At 44.2% G+C, this 20,398-nt stretch overlaps 1 protein-coding gene across 4 annotated transcripts in view; it reads right to left on the reverse strand.

Moving 5' to 3' along the window:
- The window catches only part of PDE11A (phosphodiesterase 11A), a 98,314-nt gene that overhangs the window by 50,460 nt on the left and 27,456 nt on the right, over positions 1-20,398 (reverse strand). The window lies entirely within an intron of this gene.

Below are 20,398 nucleotides of genomic sequence, written 5' to 3' on the forward strand. Positions count from 1 at the left end.
TACAGAGCTTTAAATGCAAGAAACATCTGGACAGCCAGCAGCTGTGAATTTTAATTGCTTCGAATGAAAAAAAAAGGGGAGATTAAAATACACCACTCAGCTCTGAGTCTCTTATATCCTTATATCCTGTGGCCGTACAAGTGTTCTTTGTTCTGCACATATTTACTGTATGTTCAGGAGGAGAAAAGGGGCCTCACACAATGTATCTGTGGCAGAAAACGTGTTTTTTTAATAAAATAGAGATGTTTGGAGAATAAGCAAAAGGATTCGTTTCACTTCAGGAATAAATTACAGCAATAACATTGAGCTTCATTATGGGTAAACATAACACTATCGGCACAATGCCGGTCATAAATATGCAGCTTTATCAAAATACTCCTATAAGACAGCTGTCAACTCATTCCCCCGTACAACCTGCCTTCTACCTCCAAGAGCCGGGAACAAGTCCATCTGGAAGTTAATTTGTGCTGGGTCCCATCTGGCTTGACCCCAGCCATCAGGCTGACTTGGTACCTGCCAAGGCCACCCAGTGGATTCCTGGGCTCGTCGGTCGGTAGCCAAGCGACTTCTCCTCTGGTCTCCAGTGGTCAGGCGCTGGTCGCCAGCTCACTGAGACTAAGAGAAATAATTACGGTATTTGTTAAGTGCTTACTCTGTGCCAGAAACTGTACCAACTGCTGAGCTCCTGGGAAAAACGTTGGTCTCCAGTCGAAGTACAACTCATGTCCAATTGCCCAGGGTGTGGAAGCCCAATCTTGATGGGCACTGCCAAGTGGCATGGCAGCAGGGGGGTGTCCGAGGAAAGGACCGGGGTTGAATTGGTGCAGGCAGTGGAGCCAACCCCCAAGCTTTTGTCCGTGCTCCTGAGTCGGTCAAAGCCGAGATCCTCCATTACAGTTATTCACTGGGAATTCAATTTCGCATCTATTAAAGCCACATCTTTCCAGAGCACTAAATTGGCTTTGCTCTTTTAAAGATTGAAAAATGGGTAAATAGTTTGAAAATTGGGAAAAGACCTATTTCCCCAAGACACATCCTAGTTAACCCTGCCCTTATTTCTAAGTTAGTAGTAATAATAATAATAATTGTGGCATTTGTTAAGTGTTTACTCAGTGCTGGGGTGGATACACACAGTGCCTGTCCCACATAGGGCTCACCGTCTTAATCCCCATTTTATAGATGAGCTAACTGAAACGTAGAGAAACTAAATGACTTACCCAAGGTCTCACAGCAGACAAGTGGCAGAGCCGGGATTAGAACCCAGATCCTCCGACTCCCAGGCCTGTGATTTTTCCACTACGCCACGTGATTGAATAATTGATTAATTGGACCGTAAACTGTTGCAATAGAGTGTAAACCTCACAAGATCTAACTTGCAGGGTGGAGGGGAAAAAGTATTTTCAGATAGTTTGAGAGGTGCAGTCGGTCTTTTTTCAGGAATATACCTTTCGCTTGTGTTCTTAGCCTCTCTCACAAACCATTGTGGAGCAAACAAGACTGTGTTTTCTGCCGAGGTGTGTGTGATAAAGATGGCTATAATGGCCTTCAACGGAATCAGGAACAAAGGAGCTATAGAATAGACTTACTGTTGCTCAAGTACACTATTATAATAAAGAGAAGTGCTTTCCATCTCTCTTGACAGAGAAAGGAATACTACTTTCCAAATCTATAATTACTTGAACCATAGGATATTAACAAAACAAATCAAAGTCAATTTCTCCGAGTGTCAGTCTTAGACTTTTTAAATATTTATCAGACACCACTTCCCTCAATCAAAAGAGAGTATCACGATCCAAAATAACTCCCGAATTAATAGCCAGGAAATAACATTTGGATAAAAGAACCATTTACTTTACAGCAGCAATAAATGAAAGTACAGAATTATGGGTCCTGAAGCTAATTTGAATAATGTTCAAGAAGCAGGAAGGCGGGCGGAGGCACTGGTTTGCTGGAAGCACCTGATAGCCACCTCTGCCTTCCTCCTGGTCTTTTTTGGATGGTGGAAATTAAGTCCTTATCAAAGTGGGAACCTCCTATTCCCAAACTGAAAAGGGGGCTTTAATATACCAGGAATGTTCAAGACCGATCAGAGATTGATAGACATATGACTATTCAACAACTTGTGCTTTAGATTGTCAGCTCATTGTGGGCAAAGACCATTCTACCATCTCTGTTGTATTGTACTCTCAAAAATGTTTGTTCAATGGTCTGCACAGATTAAGAGCTCAGTAAATACCATTGATTGATTGTGCTCTTCTGAAATTTTAAAAAAAAAGCACCCCAAAACATGGCAGTCCTACTTCAGGGAATCAGGAGACTTGGGTTCTAATCCCAGCTCTACCCCACCAGTTCTGCAGTATGACCTTGGGCAAGTCCCTTAACTAACTTCTCTGGGCCTCATTTCCCTCATCTGTAAAATGGGTTTCAATACCTGTTTTCCCATGCTCTTAGACTGTGAGTCCCACATGGGACAGGGACTGTATCTGATAAGATTGTATTGTATCTACTCCAGGGCTTAGGACAGTGCTCAGCACATTTTAAGCAGTCAATCAATCGTACTTACTGAGTGCAGAGAACTGTATTAAGGACTTGGGAGAGTACAGTACAATGGAGTTGGTGGACTTCCCTGACCACAAAGAGCTTACAGTCTAGTGGGGTATATTACATTATATTTTAATAATATAATATATAATGTAATTATATTATATTATATTATAAATGAATACATTATATTATAAATGAATAGATTATATTATAAATGAATACATTACATTAATATAAATGAATAACTTACAGATGTGTACCTGAGTGCTATGCGGCTGATAAAGAGTTGAAAAACGCATTCCAAGGGCGATGGTGAGGCAGAGGGAGTGGGAGGAGAGGAAATGAGGGCTTAGATGGGGAAGGCCTCTTGGAGGAGATGTGGTTTTAATAAGGCTTTGACGGTGGGGAGATTGATTGTCGGTCGGATATGAAGAGAAAGAGAGTTCCAGGCCAGAGTCAGGAAGTGGGCAAGAAGTCGTTGGTGTGAGAAGCAAGATCACGGTACAGTGAGTAGGTTGGCATTAGAGGAGCACAGTGTGCAGGCTGGGGTATAGTAGGAAATCAAGAAGGTAAGGTAGGAGGGGGCAAGGTGATTGAGTGCTTTAAAGCTGATGGTAAGGAGTTTCTTTTTGATATGGAGGTGGATGGTCAGCCACTGGAGTTCTTGATATTGGAGGTGGATGGATCGAGCCTGAGTATGGACTGGAGTGGGGAGAGCTAGGAGGGAAGGATGGAGGTTGATGCAGTAATCAAAGCAGGATAGGGTAAGTGCTTGGATTAACATGGTAGCCGTTGGGATGGAGGGGAAAGGGTGGAATTTTTCACGATGTTCTGAAGGTCGAACTGACAGGATTTGGTGACAGATTGAATGTGTGGGTTGAAAGAGGGAGATGAATTGAGGATAACGCTCAGGTTACGAGCTTGTGAGACAAGAAGGATGGTGGTGTTGTTTACAGTGATGGGAAAGTCATGGGGGGGGGACAGGGTTTGCGTGGGAAGATGAGGAGCTCTGTTTTGGACATGTTAAATTTGAGGTGTCAGCGAGATATCCAAGTAGAGAAGTCTTGAAGGTAGGAGGAAACGCGAGACTGCAGAGAAGGAGAGAGATCAGGACTGGAGAGGTAGATTTGAGAATCATCCACATAAAGATGATAGTTGAAGCCATGGGAGTGAATGAGTTCCCCAAGGGAGTCGGTGTAGATGGAGAATAGAAAGGGTCCCAGAATGAGCCTTGAGGGAAATGCACAGTTAGGGGGTGGAGCCCGTGAAAGAAACAGAGAAGGAGCAGCTGGAAAGAGAAGAGGAGAACCAGGAGGAGATATTGTCAGCAATGCTATCGTTGGATAATGTTTCCAGGAGAAGGAGAAGCAGTGTGGTCTATTGGAAAGAGCACAGCCCTGGGCATCGGAAGATCTGGGTTCTAATCTCAGTTCCTCCACATGCTTGCTGTGTGACCTTGGTCAAGTCATTTAACTTCTATGTGCTTCAGTTACCTCATCAGTAAAATAGGGATTAAAACTGTGAGCCCCGCATGGGACATTGACTATGCCCAACCTGATTAGCTTGTATCTACCCCAGTGCTTAGTACAATGTCTGACACATAGTAAGTGCTTAACAAGTACCATTAAAAAAAATTGGGGGTAGACAGTGTCAAATGAAGCTGAGAGGTCTAGGAGGATTAGGATGGAGTAGAGGATGTTGGATTTGGCAAGGATATCATTGCTGAGCCTTGAGAGGGCAGTTTCTGTGGAGTGAAGGGGGTAGAAACCAGATTAGTTTACACATAGACCTGGCAAATATGTATATTGTTCTGTGCTGAAAAAAACCACACACAGGTTTTTCCAAGATTTCTACTCTAGGGATTGAAGACAGCAATTATTGACACTGAAGAAGCGTTCTCTCAAATGGTACCTTCACAGAAGTTATGTCAGGCCCTTATTCCATCCTGGAATGGAACCTAGATTTATCTTGGTCTAACAGAATTGCTCCAAGAAAACCAAGTTTACTTTCAGTCATTTCTTCAGTCCCAAGAGCCAGCTTTTCGTTTTCATTGTGGAGACCAAAGGACATTCACAGCTATTTTTTCCTTTTCTGTATTTAAGTGCTTATCATGTGCCAGGCACTGTACTAAGCTGCTGGGGTAGATACAAACTAATTGGGTTGGACACAGTCCCTGTCCTCCATAGGGCTCACAGTCTTAAATCTCCATTTTACAGGTGAGGAAACTGAGGCCCAGAGAATTAAAATGACTTGCCCAAATGACTTGTCACACAGCAGACAAGCGGTATAGCTGGGAGCTGGGAGCCAAAGGGGCTTGGGAAGGGGCAGGTTGACCCCCAAAGAGTTAACAGGGCAAATATACCCAATATGCGGTGTTTTCAGCCTGGCAAGAAAACTCGCAAGTCTTTTGGGTCCTGTACAGACAGCTATTTGGGGGCAGGAGTGTGTGAAAACAATGGTTTCGTCTCCATAGCCAGAAACCCAAGAGTCACAATGTCTTCCATCTTCCCCCAGGAAAGGTGGTCCATCTTCCATGTCAGTAATGGGTCTCATTAATCCCTTCAGTTCTGTCCTTTGTCATCCTGATCCCAAAAGTCAATCCCATTCCTGACATCAGTGGAGTTATAGACCAATCTTCCTTCATTAGTTGGGGACACTCTCGAGATTTTAATAAGGCTTTGAAGGTGGGAGAGTTGCGTCACATATGAAGGAGAAAGGAGGCCCAGGCCTGAGGGACAATGTGGAAAAGGGGTAGACGATGGGATAGACAAGATCAAGGTCCAGAGATTAGGTTGGTGCCAGAGGAACGGAGTGTATGGATTGGGTTGTAGTAGATTAATGAAGAAAGGAAGGAGGGGGTGAACTGATTGAGGGCCTTAAAGCCAATGGGAAAGAGTTTCTGTTTGATATGGATGTGTATGGGCAACCACATTTGAGGTTCTTGAGGAGTAGGAAGATGCGGAGAGGAAAGGGCAGATTCTACAGATGTTGTGAAGGTAGAACCAAAAGAATTTCGTAAAGGGAAATGACTTGCTTGTAGGGAATTTCAAGGAAGTGCCACTGTATGTTTTATGAAATCACAAACATCACATTTGATTCCTCCAGTAAACTCATGGTCCCGAGACTGTAACCTTGTTTTCTGTAGACTGTAAGATCACTATGAGTCAGGGACTGTGTCTGCCAACTAAGCTGTACTCTCTCTAGTGCTCGGTGCTCACGAATTATCCAACGGGTGAACCCCCGGCCCTCAGTTCTGAATGGGTTTAAATTCAGTGTGTCTCTCCTAGGTGATGCGACATAGACCTCGTAGCCCTCCCAGCCCGAAGGGGGTTTCTGGGGATATTTGGGACCGACCAGCCTCAGTCGGAGAGCACACCGGTATTCATCCGGGGTGGCTGACCTCAAGGCGTGACAAAATGGAATTTGCTTTATTCCAATCCAGGGCTGGTCCCGTGGCGAGGCATGTCGCCATGGGCGTCACACATTTCTATCACTGCCTGGCTCACGCTGCATTGTTCACTGAGATTTGGTCAGACCCCGAGCTCATTCTGTAGAAGCTCTGCTGCCGAAAGATTAGCGTTCACTGAGGCCGTCCGGAATATTTCTGCTGCCGGCCTGTCTTTGATTTTAGGATCCTATAACTCTTTCAATAAATCTGTCTTTACCCCACCTCATCTGGAAGCTCCACTGGGAAACAATTAGGATTTAAAAACTTTATCATATTAAAACAATCTTTGGGGTGAATTAAATTTCTTATAATATACTGATCCTCTTAAAAAAAGAGTTCTGCTTCCAATTCTACCCTGGCCCTCCCGGCACTCTGGGAAGCGCTGACCAGCAGAAAGAACTTCCTCCGGCTCGGAACAACAGAACATTCCCTCCTGGAAAGAAATACATGCACTGCTACGGTATCCAAGATACACTGAGAGGAAACATAATTCATCTGGTTCAGACTGAACAGCTCCAAAGATAAGGTTCAGGCGGCTCGTAAACTTGTCCAATATAAAAACAGAAGGTCCGTTCCACCAACCCCCACCTAGAAAGAGGGTGTGGGTCTCAAGCTCAGGCATCTGCTTAGTTGTCCCTGAATCTTTAGTCCTCCAAATGGCCCTGGATTGGGACTGCACTGGGCTCTGTATCCATCAATCAATCGTATCTATTGAGTGCTTACTGTGTGCAGAGCACTGTTCTAAGAGCTTGGGAGAGTACAATATAGCAGAGTTGGTAGACTCGCTCTCTCCACACAGTGAGTTTACAGTCTGGAGGGGGAGAGGGCCATTAATAAAAATGAATAAATTAAGGATAGGGACATCGGGGTTGCGGGTCTCAAGAAGGGGTGAGTAAAGGATGCAAATCCAAGTGCCAGGGTGAAAAACAGGTGTAAAACAGACACGGAAAAGAATCCGCTCCAAAACAGATCCTCAGTAAAGCCTTCCTAATAGATGGGGAGAGAAGGAAGAAATGGAGGGCAAAAAGGGAAGAGGAAGTGAGCACGAAGGGAGGTTGGGAGAGGGAGAGGTCCGAGGTACGCAAAAGCAGAAGTCAAATGACAGTGGAGGAAGCCGATGGGGGGGTGTGCAGGATAGAGGTCAGACAAAAATGCTAATAATATTATTTGATCAGCACTGTCTATGTGCCAGGCACTATACTAAGCGCTGGGGTGGGTACAAGCAAATTGGGTTGACACAGTCTTGTCCCACATGGAGCTCACAGTCTTAATCCCCATTTTACAAATAAGGGAACTGAGGCACAGAGAAGTGAAGTGACTTCCCAAGGTCACACAAGACAAGCACTGGAGCTAGGATTGGAATCCATATCCTTATGACTCCACACACCTGTGCTCTATCACTGGGCCATGCTTCTTGCCCACCTCTCTCTCTTCAGCAGTCAGGGTGGGCCTTCCCCAGTCTAGAGTGAAATGGGCATAGAAGTGGGAGGGTTGGGGAATGCACAATCACTCTGACTTTGCCTTGCAGAGAAATAACAACTGTTCACTTCTGCCCTCCTCGCTCCCAGTTCAGCATTCGTACCTGTCTCAACCAGCCCCCACAGCCTTTATACACATCTCACAACCACTGCACTGACTTAATGGGGGTTCGTTGTAATTTCATGGTGCTCTTTGGGTCGGTATTTCCGTTTGCCTTTTTCTCTTGGATCCCAAGCCATAATGTAGGTGCCAATTTCCTGCTCCAGAGAGGGGATGAGAGCCGGAATAAGGCATGCCTTATCTTTGCTGCTCAGCACCTTATTTTCCCCACTGGGGTCCTGTTGATATCCTGTTGGTAATCAAGGCCAACTATTATCACGCTATCTACTGAGTGCCCACGGGGTGCAGAGCACTGTACTGAGTGTTTGGGAGGGTAGACGTGAGTGGGTAGGCATGACCCTTGTTCACAAGGAGCTGACTGTGGAGAGAGAATGTGTTTTTTGTGCTCTTCCAAGTGCTTAATACAGTGCTCTGTACACAGTAAGTGCTCAGTAAATACAACCGAGTGATAGATTGTTTGGGGGAGTTAAATAAACCATGTGATAAATTTCACTTCCCTCAAACGAGAGGGTTTGTAGTCTGTTATGTAGGGTGCAGACATGAAGGCGAAGACCTAGAGAGGCAATGGGTGATACTGCTGAGAGACAAGTGCATTTTCATATTCATCCATGGAATTTTAAGCTCCTGGAGGGCAGAAATCGTGTCTATAAACTCTACCGTACTCTTCTGTATGCTTTAGTTAAAGTGTTCTGCACATAGCTGATGCTCATTAAATGCTTCTGACTGATTAGGTGATACGTTGAGAAAGCTGCCTGCTCAAGTACAGTGCGGCGTATGGTCGTGTTTCATTGTGGCCTAGTGGAAAGAGTACAGACCTGGGACCTGGGTTCTAATTTTGTCTCCTCCACTTATGTGCTGTGTGACCTTGGGCAAGTCACTTAACTTCTCTGTGCCTCAGTTTCCTCATCTGTAAAATGTGGTTTAAACTGTGAGTCCTACGTGGGACAGGGACTGTGTCCAACTCAATTTGCTTGTATCCACCCTAGGGCTTAGATCAGTGCCTGGCACATAGTAAGCAATTAAAAAATACCACAGTTATTGCTATTATTAATGAGTGCCCAGGTCAATAAAACCTTCTAGCCAGCTTTGGGCTCTTTGCTCATTAAAGACCCAAATTATGCAGTGCATCTGCATAGGCGGCAGCTTCTGAGTAATGCTTTAAAGAGGGTCACGGATGGTGGGTCCAAGAGACCCCAACCCCGACTCTCACATAGGGCTCAGGATATAAACGTCGGCCTCAAGACAGCTGTTGTTCTTTATTCTTTCAAAGGCCGCAAAGGATAAATGATTACAATAACATTTCACCCACGACTAAGTTTCCACTAGTAAATCCGGATATTGATTTAAAAGGCTGCAAATCTTGCATTCGAATATTTCTGATCGGTGCGTAAATCCTGTGAGAAATCAAATATTTTCCTGAATGAAGGGTGTCTGAACATGGTTGATGGATTTCCGGGGCTCTCAAAGCAACCGTGTTACATTTCACGGACTGTCATTGGGTGTGATATAAAAACACCACAGAGTGAATTATTTGCATGGTTAAAAATCGGTTTTCAGCATTCAAAGTTGGTTTCTGGGACATAAAAATAGAACACTGAAGTTGCTTTTAACCAGAACTGGAATATGTGTGCTCCGGAATGGGAGAAGTGACCCTCCAAAGAAGGTCAATGATGCGGTGAGGAATTTTCTCCTGGAAAAGCATCCCTTTTGTGAACACAAGCCAGAGAGGGCATTTGGTGTGGCAGACCCTGCAGTTCACCTCAGGAGAGGCACTGAGAGGCTTGGGGAAGGGGCTGATTGTTGGCCTCATTACTATCTTCATGACATCTCCAGAATCTGCCCTTTTCCCTCCATCCAAACCGCTACCACGCTGGCCCGAGCGCTTACCATATCCTGCCTTGATTCCCACAGCAGCCTCCTCGCTGGCCTCCCTGCCTCCAGCCTTCTCCCTCTTCTGGCTTTGCTTCACTCTGCCACCCAGATCATTTTGCAAAAAAATCATTCTGCACACGTCTCCCTGTTCCTCAGAAATTTCCAATGGTTACCCATCCATCTCGGTGCCAAACGGAAATTCCTCACCATCAACTTTGAAGTACTCAATCAGCTCTCTTCTCCCTACCTATCTTTACCCCTCTCCCACGATAATCCAGCCTGCACATTCTGCTCCTTTAACACCAACCTCCTTCCTCTACCTCGATTTCATCTCTCTCTTGATGTCGACCCCTTGCTCACATCCAGTCTCCTGCCTGAAACCCCCTCCCTCTTCATGTCTGACAGACCACATTCTCTCCTTCTTCAAAGCCCTACTAAAATCAGCTGCCTGCCAGAAAGTCTTCCCTGACGAGTACCTCATCTCCACACCCTATTCTCCCTTCCTACTGTGTTGCCTGAGCCCTTAAATCCATACCTCTAAAGCACTTTGATGCTCACCCCACCCCCAACCCCCACCACATTTAGGTATATATCCGTATTTTGGTTGTTTTCCCTTCCTGAAGTTTATTTTAATGCCTGTCTCCTCCACTAGATTATCAATTCTTTGAGGCTAGGGAGTGTGTCTTCCTACTCTACTGTACTCTCCCAAGTGCTTAATGCAGTGTTTTGCATGTGACAAGTGCTAGATAAACATGATCGATTGATTGACCCAGGGCACAGAAGAATGGGTTCCCTTCCAACCGCAGTTAGTCCTTCCTGCCCTCCCCAGAACTGCATCATGCACTCACTCCTATCTCGGAAAATAATGATAATAATAACAATAATTGTGGTATTGGTTAACCACTTAATAAGTAGCAAACACTGTCCTGTCCTAAGTGCTGGGGTGGATACAGATTGATCAGGTCAGAGACAGTTCTGTCCCACGTGGGGCTCACAGTACCAGCAGGAAGGAGAATGGGTATTGAATCCCTATTTTACAGATGAGGAAATTGAGGCACAGAGAAGTGAAGTGAGTTTCCCAAGGTCACAACAGTCATGTGGCAGAACTGGGATTAGAACCCAAATCCTCTGACTCCCAGGCCCGGGGTCTTCCACTAGGCAACACTCCCATCCCAGAACACACAGGGATGAGGGGCCATGAGGGAGGTAGGAGGATGAAGAGGAGGTAGGAGGAACGGAAGACTATCGGCATGGCCTTGGTACCTTGCTGAAAAGCCAGTAAAACTCTGAGGGTGATGGGCCTCAGACTAAAGCTCCTTTCACCCAATTTCACCCACCCTCCTGGGGGGTGGGGAAAAATTACTCCGCCACATTTAGTGATTAGATTTCAAGGAGAAAACTTGTAGAATAAACCCTTAATAGTGTTGACTGCCAGTCTGAAACACACTCTTAGAAAGAATGTTGCAGAAGTAACTGTAGGGCCTCAGTAAGAAATCATCCATGGATAAGTATGAAAGAGAAAGCTAGTAGCAAGTCAAATAGAGCATGGGTCTGGGAGTCAGAAGGATCTGCGTTCTAATTCCCACTCCGCCACTTGTCTGCTGTGTGATCTTGGGGAAATCACTACACTTCTTTGGGCCTCAGTTACCTCATCTGTAAAATGGAGATTATGACCATGAGCTCCATGTGGGACAGGAACTTTGTCCAACCTGATTAGCTTGTATCTTCTCAGCACTTAGTACAGTGGCTGGTACATAGTAAGTACTTAACAAATACCATTAAAATTTAAAAAAAATTAAACAAGGTCCCATAATCCCTCTCTTCATTTGTAGTAATTAGTAGTTTATAGCTCTGCAGGTCCAGAGCTGTATATCCCTAGAAGAGCCTCCCCTTTGAAAACACAGACTCATTAAATCAATTGGGCTGCATATCAGAGGGAAAATAGAGGCTGAAGATGAAGTGCCTAATTAATTAGGGAAATGCAATTATTGGAGTTTTGGTCAAAGTGTTGATTGAGAACCCATCGGCTTGTAATTTAAACTGGTTATCACCCGCTGAAGGGAGCGCCAAACTCCGGCCTTGAAGATTTATTGACCAAAGACGCAGAAGAGGATGAAACTAGCGCACATTAAGAGAAAATAAAATCTGTCTGCATCCTCAGGTTTCACTTTGGTTTCAAGGGAAGAAAATAATTACAAAGGCCCAAGACCAGCCAAAAGGAGAAAGAGGCCCTCATGAGCAGCATAAGAGATTAGTTTCAAGGAGACTGTATACATTTTCAACCTTGTATTTTAAGTCTGTCGTAATTCTGACTGTGAAACTAGAATTTAACACCTGCATCCATTCAACATTCCACCAGTGCCCCCTCTGTATCTTGGCAAATAGCAAGCGGCAAGGCAGGATCAAGAGTGTATCCAACCTGATTAGTGTGTATCTACCCCAGCGCTTAGTACAGTGCCTGGCATATAGTAAGCTCTGATTAAATACCATTAAAAAAGGATCACAAACAAACGAGGTCTTGGTACACAACATGGCTTACTGGACAGGGCACAGGCCTGGAAGTCAGAGGACGTAGGGTCCTAATACTTTCTTCGCAACATGTCTCCTGTGTGGTCCCGGGTAAGTCACTTCACTTCTCTGTGCCTCAGTTTCCCAACTGCAAAATGGGGATTCAATACCTGTTGTCCCACCTACTTAGGCTGTGAGCCCCATGTGAGACCTGATTATCTTGTATCTACCCCAGAGCTTAGGACAGTGCTTGGCACATAACCAATAATGCTTAACTTATTCCACAATTATTACTGTAACCTATCTGGCTAACAGCCCTCTTTCCTTGGAGCATAAAAATTAAGTCAGTAGGAAGGAGCCAGGTTGCTCTAAAGCTACTTGGAAAAAGAAAAGAGACATGATGCTGTGGAGTCATTATTTCCCTCAGTTAGTGAGCTTGTCTGTTCCCGAAGTTGGCCGTAGGCCTGGACGACCCCAAAGATAGTAGGGAGGATGAGAAATTGGGGGAAAATAATCCACTAGGCCTTGGCATTATTCCAGGAGTCTCCAGTTCCTTTGACCCTTAGTTTGCTTCTAGAGAACTTTTTTACAGCCAGTGCTTCGACAAGATAAAATATCTGCCTTGTGACTTAAACCAAGATTTACTGCTCACAGATTCAAGCTGTAGGAGAGAGATAATTAGTTGTTACCAACCCTAATACACTAGCACTAATTTATTTATGCTTGGCATTCCAACAGCAGCATTCCCTCCCGCTTACAATGGACAACAAAACCTGGCTCTTCAGAATCTTCCAAGATCCCACGTAATTACTTAGCGAAAGACCTGCCCATGTAGAAAGCTGCGCTACTTTTGTTTATTGCTACTCGGGTTGTCTTGATTTACACTTGCAGTTATATACCATTCGCCCTCACACTTCCCGCCTCTAATGCCAACCTACTCAGTGTACCTTGATTGCGTCTATCTCTCCATTGACCTCTCACCCAGGTCCTGCCTCTGGCCTGGAACACCCTCCCTTCTCATATCCAACAGACAATTACTCCCCACCTTCAAAGCCTTACTGAAGGCACATTTCCTCCAAGAGGTCTTCCCTGTCTAAGCCTTCATTTCCTTTTCTCCCACTCCCTTCTGCGTCACCCTGATTTACTCCCTTTATTCACCACTTCCCCCCTCAGCCCCACAGCACTTAAATATATATCCATAATTTATTCATTTATATTAATATCTGTCTCCCCTTCTAGACTATAAGCTCGTGGTGGGCAGGGAAAGTGTATGTTAGTGTACTCTCCCAAGCTCTCAGTTTTGTGCTCTGCAAACTTTAAGCACTCAATAAATATGATTGATTGATTGATTCACCAGAGTCAGTCAGTCAATCACATTTATTGAACAATTACTGTGTGCAGACCACTATACTAAGCGGAGAAAACATTCCACTATTTATCTCCCGCAGTGTGCCCCTGGCAAATCAAAACACCCAACTGGGATTTGAATCAGTGAGTACAAATCTATGGCATGACATCTTCTCTGCTCCCACACAACTTTTCTTCCACTGTTGCTGAGAGCCTGCGGTGATTTTGGAACCATGTTCAGAATATGCAGCAGCCTCAAAATTGGTCACTACCCTGCTCCGCCTCTGACATGTCAGACTAGAAGAGAGATGGGTTGGAAAAGTTTTCCAAATAGACGACTGGTCTGGAATTCCACCAGAGAAGGAAACAATTTCAGGCCTGAATGACCTAATTCAGGCCTAATTCTAATAACAGGCGAGACTCTGGCATGCTAATTAGATACTCAACCGCCTCCCTCAACCACAGCCTTCAAAGCCTTATTGAAGGCACATCTCCTCCAAGAAGCCTTCCCCGACTACACCCTCGTGTCCTCTTCTTCTACTCCCTCCTGCATCACCCTTGCACTTAGATTTGCACCCTTTATTGACGTCTTGGCCCCACAGCACTCAAGTACATATCCATAATTTATTTACTTATATTAATATCTGTCTCCCTTTCTAGATTATAAACTTGTTGCGGGCAGGGAACGTGTCTGTCAACTCTGTTATATTGTATTCTCCCAAGTGTTTAGTACAGTGCTCTACACACAACATAAGTATTCAATAATTGACAGGTCTAGCAACACCTCGCTGGGAAATATACATCTCACTGAGTATACTTTCAAGCGGTAGAAGAAAAGTTATGGGTATGTGGTTTAAAAAAAAATCCTCAAGGTTGAAGTGGTGGTGAAATTGGTTGTTTTCTAATGATAATAATATGTATTTGGTGAGTTTATCCTATGTACCAAACACTGTACTAAGCACTGGGGTACTTATAAGGTCTAGTACCCAATTTGGATGCAAAAAGAGGCACCACATCCTCCACCCCTCAGACAGGCAGGAAAGAGGGACAGTCGAGGCCGTTACACCTCAGCTTTCACTCAGGAAGCAACTAACTGCCCTCTTTTTTCTAGTATTTGTTAAGCGTTTACTATGTGCTAGGCACTGTACTAAGCACTGGGGTAGACATATGCTGATTAGGTTGGACACAGTCCTTATACCACATGGAGCTCCTAGTTTTAATCCCCATTTTACAGTTGAGGTAACTGAGGCACAGAGAAGTGAAGTGGCTTGCCCAAAGTCCCACAGCAGACAAGTGGTGGAGCCAGGATTAGAACTGAGGTCTTTCTGACTCCCAGGTCCATGTTCTATTCCCTAGGCTGCGCTGCTTCTCGTGGAGATATGAGAAATGATGCGAAAAGTGGTCCTCTTGCAGAGATATGTTCCCCCCCTCCCTCATTTCTGTATAAACAACCCAAGGCCTAGGCCTCATGGGCTGAACTTGAATACAAGCTAATGTGCTTGGCTGGCATCAGGTTAACCGTCGCCACACAAATCTGCCAAATTCAGCCAGAGGGAGAGAATGTCCTTTCCTTAATGGAATTCTAATAAGGTTGGGCAGTCGATTAGGAACTGAGTCAGTTAACTGGAGTCCTAAACCACTGCCATCCTCACTTTTACCTCATTTAATTCCCCTCAATTCTCCTCTCGGCCTTGCTCAATTCAAGTAAGTGTAAATATAAAGGTGGGCTGGATTCTATATCACATCCAGTGTTGGACGGAGGCAGTCATGACCAAAGTTTAGGCTGCGTCTTTCTCTCATGGATTTTTTTCTCTTTACAATGAACACAGGTGGTTCCATAGTTCCACTATGTTCAGATTTGCAGACTAAAGAAAGTCTTCCGCAGTGACCTCTTTCACACAATTGGATGGACAGGGAAAAGGAGGCAGAAGGAAAAAGGTGGAGGAGAAAGAAGAAAAGATCAAACCCTGTAGGGATATGCTGGAACACGATGGTTGCCCCCTTTTTGATTAAATGACCAAAACAAAAACCTCAGTCCTTGTGCCCAGAGATAATTTCCCTGACCATCAGATTGTGGGCATGTGCAAAAGGCAGGCAAATTGATTGAAATAATGCCACAGAGGGATGCAGAAACTTCACTCCTTAGTTTCACTGAGGACAGAATTTCACCTTTTTCAAGATGGCCTTCATCTCGGAGCAAATTAGAAATCAAGCAATCAATCGATGGTATTTACTGAGTGTTTAATGTCTGTAGAGCACTGTACTAGCTTTTGGGAGAAAACACTATGACAGACTTAAGAGACACATTCCCCGTCCACAAGGAGCTTACAGTCTATTGGGGGAGACAGACATTAATATAAATACATAAATTATGGATATGCACATAATTTTTAATGGTATTTGTTAAGCACTTTCTATGTGCCAAGCATTGTACTAAGTGCTGGGGTGGATATAAGCTAACCAGGTTGGACACAGTCCCTGTCCCACATGGGGCTCACAGTCTTAATTCCCATTTTATGGATGAGGTAACTGAGGCACAGAGAAGTGAAGTGACTTGCCCAAAGTCCCAGAGCAGACAAGTGGAAGAGCTGGGTACAGCCCATGACCTTCTGACTGCCAGGCCTGTGTTCTATGCAGTATGCCATACTGTTTCCCATAAGTGCTATGAGGCTGAAGGTAATGTGCGTATCAAGCGCCTTAAGAATGGAGATAGGAAGAGAGAGTAGGAAAATGTGAGTTTAGTTGGGGAAAGTCTCTTGGAGATGTGATTTTTAATAAGATTTTGAAGATGGGGAGAATGGTGGTCTCATATGTGATGGAGAACACAGGAACTTTGACCTGTTTCTCCCTTCCTTCCTATTGCTTTTCTGTGTGGACTCTAACAAAGTGTTCGTTCTCACCGGCAGACTTCGTCTGTTTGAGCCCTTCAGAGTTGGAACCAAATGTTGAGGGCTTTATCAATTCAGGTAGAAATCAGTGTGACATCAGGGTTTCCTGCTTATGCCACTCCTTTCAGGAGCCAGAAGCAGAAAAAAAGAAGAAGAAAGAGGAAAACAGTAGTGCTAATCAGGAAAATAAGACTCTCTGTCACACAAGAGGACCAGGGTGAGGATATGATTCAGTCATCGATTGTATAGGATTTATTCTTTGACAAATTTTTCAACCCCACAAAATCCAACCGACTGTATCACGACCCCTTGGTACTGCGGGATGTTAGAGACTGTGCCTGAGGAGTGACACCGGACTATTTTGGAAAAGAACCCCATAAAGAATGATTGCTGACTAGTGTTCATTGAAATGTAAAGCCAGCTGGTCGGGGACAAGTTATGGTTTGGGACAGACTGGCTGTTGCTGGATTTGATAGCTTGGGATAGGACCCAGCTTGGATCTCTGGGCCCTGGAGCCAGGGCTTTATTGCTCTTTAAAAAGGATTGGATTTAAAGGCTGCACGTCTCCAAAAGCTCAAAAGGTTCCCAAGGGACTGACTGCCTTTTACAGAAACAAGTCTGCACCAGTGAACCTGAGTCATAGATAATATCCAACAGATATTATCTGTTATTATTATTGTCCCCACCTTCAAAGCCTTATTGAAGGCACATCTCCTCCAAGAGGCCTTCCCTGATTAAGTCCTCATTTCCTCTTCTCCCACTGCCCTCTGCATCACCCTTACACTTGGGTTTGCTCCCTTTATTCACCCATCCCTCAGCCCCACAACTCTGATGTACATATCCTTAATTTATGTATTTATATTAGCGCCTGCCTCCCCCACCCTAGACCGTATGCTTGGTTCAGTGCTCTGCACACAGTAAGCACTCAATAAACATGGTAATATCAATCAATCAATCTATTGAGCACCTGCTGTATGCAGAATCTTATAATAAGTGCTTGGGGGAGCACACTGGAGGAAGAAGGCAATTTCTACCCACAAGAAGTGAACAGTCTAATAGGGAGAAGGCAAAAAACTAACTTGCAGATAAGAGGACAAGAGAAGGTTCATTCAGTAGATACAAAAGTACTTCGGGAGGTTGTGAACACATAAGAAAAAGAAAAGAAATTCTCCCAAGCACTTAGTACAGTGCTGTTCACACGGTAAATACCACTGATCGATTGATTGACCATGAGTGTCCTGGTAAAACCTTTTTTGGTGTTTTTTGGGGGGGCCCTGCCTATACAACTGTATATCTTGTACTCTACAATGCCCTTAGGGACCACCCAAACTGAAATCATTTGCCCTTGGCTCAATCCCGGTAAGCCCTGGCTAATAAGTGCCTGCTTACCAGCATGCAAGCACTACCATATCTTCTGCTCTCCTGGTTCGGCACCTTCAGTTCAGTCTTTCCAAGTCAGATGTGAAAAAACTTTCCCGGTTATTAGGTCATTAAATAGTCAGGTCCCTAGTTCTTGCCTAAGTTGTAAGCTATAAGTTCCATACAGGTGCAGCAAGGAAAAAAAATAACATGTCAGGAATAGTTTTCAGCAGCTTGAACACTGCCACTGAACTGAACTAAGAATGCAAAACCCAAACACAGATTTACCCCTGTGGCCTCTGGCAAGGAGAAGAAAAGGGAAGCCTATCTCTGAGACGTGAAAATACTCAGTATGGGATCTCTATGAACAGAGGCAAATGATAAAATAAATAACCTCTATTAATTGCTTCTGTTTATTGTGTAGGAATTACACTATCATAGTAAGCCTAATTCTTATATGCCTGAGTTCCTCAACACAACCTCCTCTAAATCACTTCTCCCTTCTCTTCTCTTCCCCTTCCTCCTGCTTCATCCCTGCCCCTCTCAATGCCACCCAAAAGCTCCCAGAAACTCATGCAGCCTGGCCTCCTCTTCTCGGGCTTGGATGCTACCCACAGTGGAACCAGCAAGGCAATTTCCCTGGCTTTTCTCCTCATGCCTCGTGCAAGTGAATAAGTCGCCTCTGTCGCTAACATATTCCAGGTCACGCACACACACAAACATTATTACGCTTCAAAATTACTTTTAAATTACCATCTTTAAGGTTTTACCCTTGTCTAAGGCGTTGGGCTCAGAAAATCTTAACGTGGAGCAAGGATGTCACCCAGTGGCCAAAAGAGATCATTTCAGATATTCATTCCTCATACGATTTCCACGCCTCATCTCTTCGGAGATAATGTCAGTTGTTTTAAAAAATGAGTTGAAATAAGACACTGGACATTTTCCTCATGAAAATATTGAAATATTAAATCCTTACTCCACTGTGGCTGGCTTAGAAAGCAGGAAATAAAAACAGAACTGCCTCTCTGTTTTAGGCTAGCCAGATGACAAGCGAATGTAATGCAGCTAGATAGGCAATCCGGCCGCAAGACAGGCAGGAGACCTGTCAAAATAATGGATCATAGCCCTTTTTTTTTGCCTCCAATCATGCAATCTCTCCATAATATTTTCTCTTTCCAATTTCCTTGTTTCTAAACTCCCTCAAACCCTGGGGCAAGAATCTGCTTGGACACTACAACTACACAACCTGGAGAAATTCTAATAAAAATAACATTATGCATTTAATGCTGCAGAAAAACGAGGAGTCACTATTTTAATGCCACTGTTGGTCTCATCTCCAACATTGATCTTTTCCTGATAATGAGCAGCTGCTCATGGCGAAGCAGCTGGACAAATAGCACCATTAACACCCTGGTCCCAAGAGCAACTGGCACTTAGAAATGAAAATAGCTTGGAACGAGGAAAAAGCTTCCGCTGTTGCCTTCCTCTCGGCTTCTTTAAGAGAGCAGTTCTCTCCAAAGTTGGTTGTTAGGACAGGTTTCCATATAGATAGGGCTGGAGTCCATCTTCACTGCTCAGCTATAGTGAGGACAAAGAGTACATTCTTTCCTAGTGGGAGAGGAGCCACATTGAGTAATTTTTCATTAATATCCTGTTTAACGTTGTGGATGAATAGAGCGCTCAGTGCGATCCACTGATTTATTGTTTATACCTTCCGTTTCCTGTATTGTACTCTCTCAAGCACTTAGTACAGTGCTTTGCACATAGTAAGCCTTCAATAAACCCTTGATTGATTGATACATCCTCCGATCAGAATATCAATCAATGGTATTTATCTATCACTTACTACTTAATATAGCAGGCAGGGCCAGAAATACAAACATTAAATGATTAAACCTAGTCAATTACCAAGTAAGTGAACAAACCTAATGAAAAGTCACAACCAGCACATCACTAGAGGCATTCTGTTCAGTTAATGAGATCAGCTTGGTTTGCTCTTAAATACATCTAGGCAAAGAGGTAACTGGAGTTCTCACAACAACTCAGAGCACTTAGAACACATCTCCTACACATCCAATTTCTTACACACTAACTCATGTACATAGCCCCTTCTTCTTCCTCTTATCCACTCCTTATCCACTCCTTATCCTCATCCACTCCTCTTTCAACTACCCACTCTTTATCCCTCCCCTTCAAGTCATCCTTTTACTAGATGCCTGATTTAAAGACTTTTCAGGAAATGGGTACAAGTCTGCAGGATTCGTTCTCTATGGCTCTTCTTGACTATTCCTGTGACCCAAGAGACCTGTGTCAATCAATCAATCAATCATATTTATGGAGCACTTAACTGTGTGTGGAGCATTTGGGAGATCATGATACAACAAAGTTGGTAGGTGTGTGCCCTGCCCACAGAGAGCTTACAGCCTAGAGTGGGAAGACAGAGTAAAATAAATAAATATACTATAAATGAATAAATATAAATTCTATCAGTCTTTCTATATTTGGCCACGATATTTACATTGAATCCTCAATTGTGGTATTTGTTAAGTGCTTATTATGTGCCAGGCACTGTTCTAACTGCTGGGGTAGATAGAAGATAATCGGGTTGGACATGGTCTCTGTCCCACAGAGGGCTTACAGTCCTAATCCCCATTTTATAGATGAGAGAACTGAGGCACAGAGAAGTTAAGTGACTTGTCCAAGGTCACCCGGCAGACAAGTGGCAGAGCTGGGATCAGAACCCAGGTCCTTCTGACTCGAAACCACAACCAACCCACTTGGAGTTTTTGAGATTTCATTCTGGGGACAGATATAGTGCTGTAAACCCGACTTC

The sequence above is a fragment of the Ornithorhynchus anatinus genome, chromosome 9, assembly GCF_004115215.2.
Source record: "Ornithorhynchus anatinus isolate Pmale09 chromosome 9, mOrnAna1.pri.v4, whole genome shotgun sequence".
NCBI classification, from domain to species: domain Eukaryota; kingdom Metazoa; phylum Chordata; class Mammalia; order Monotremata; family Ornithorhynchidae; genus Ornithorhynchus; species Ornithorhynchus anatinus.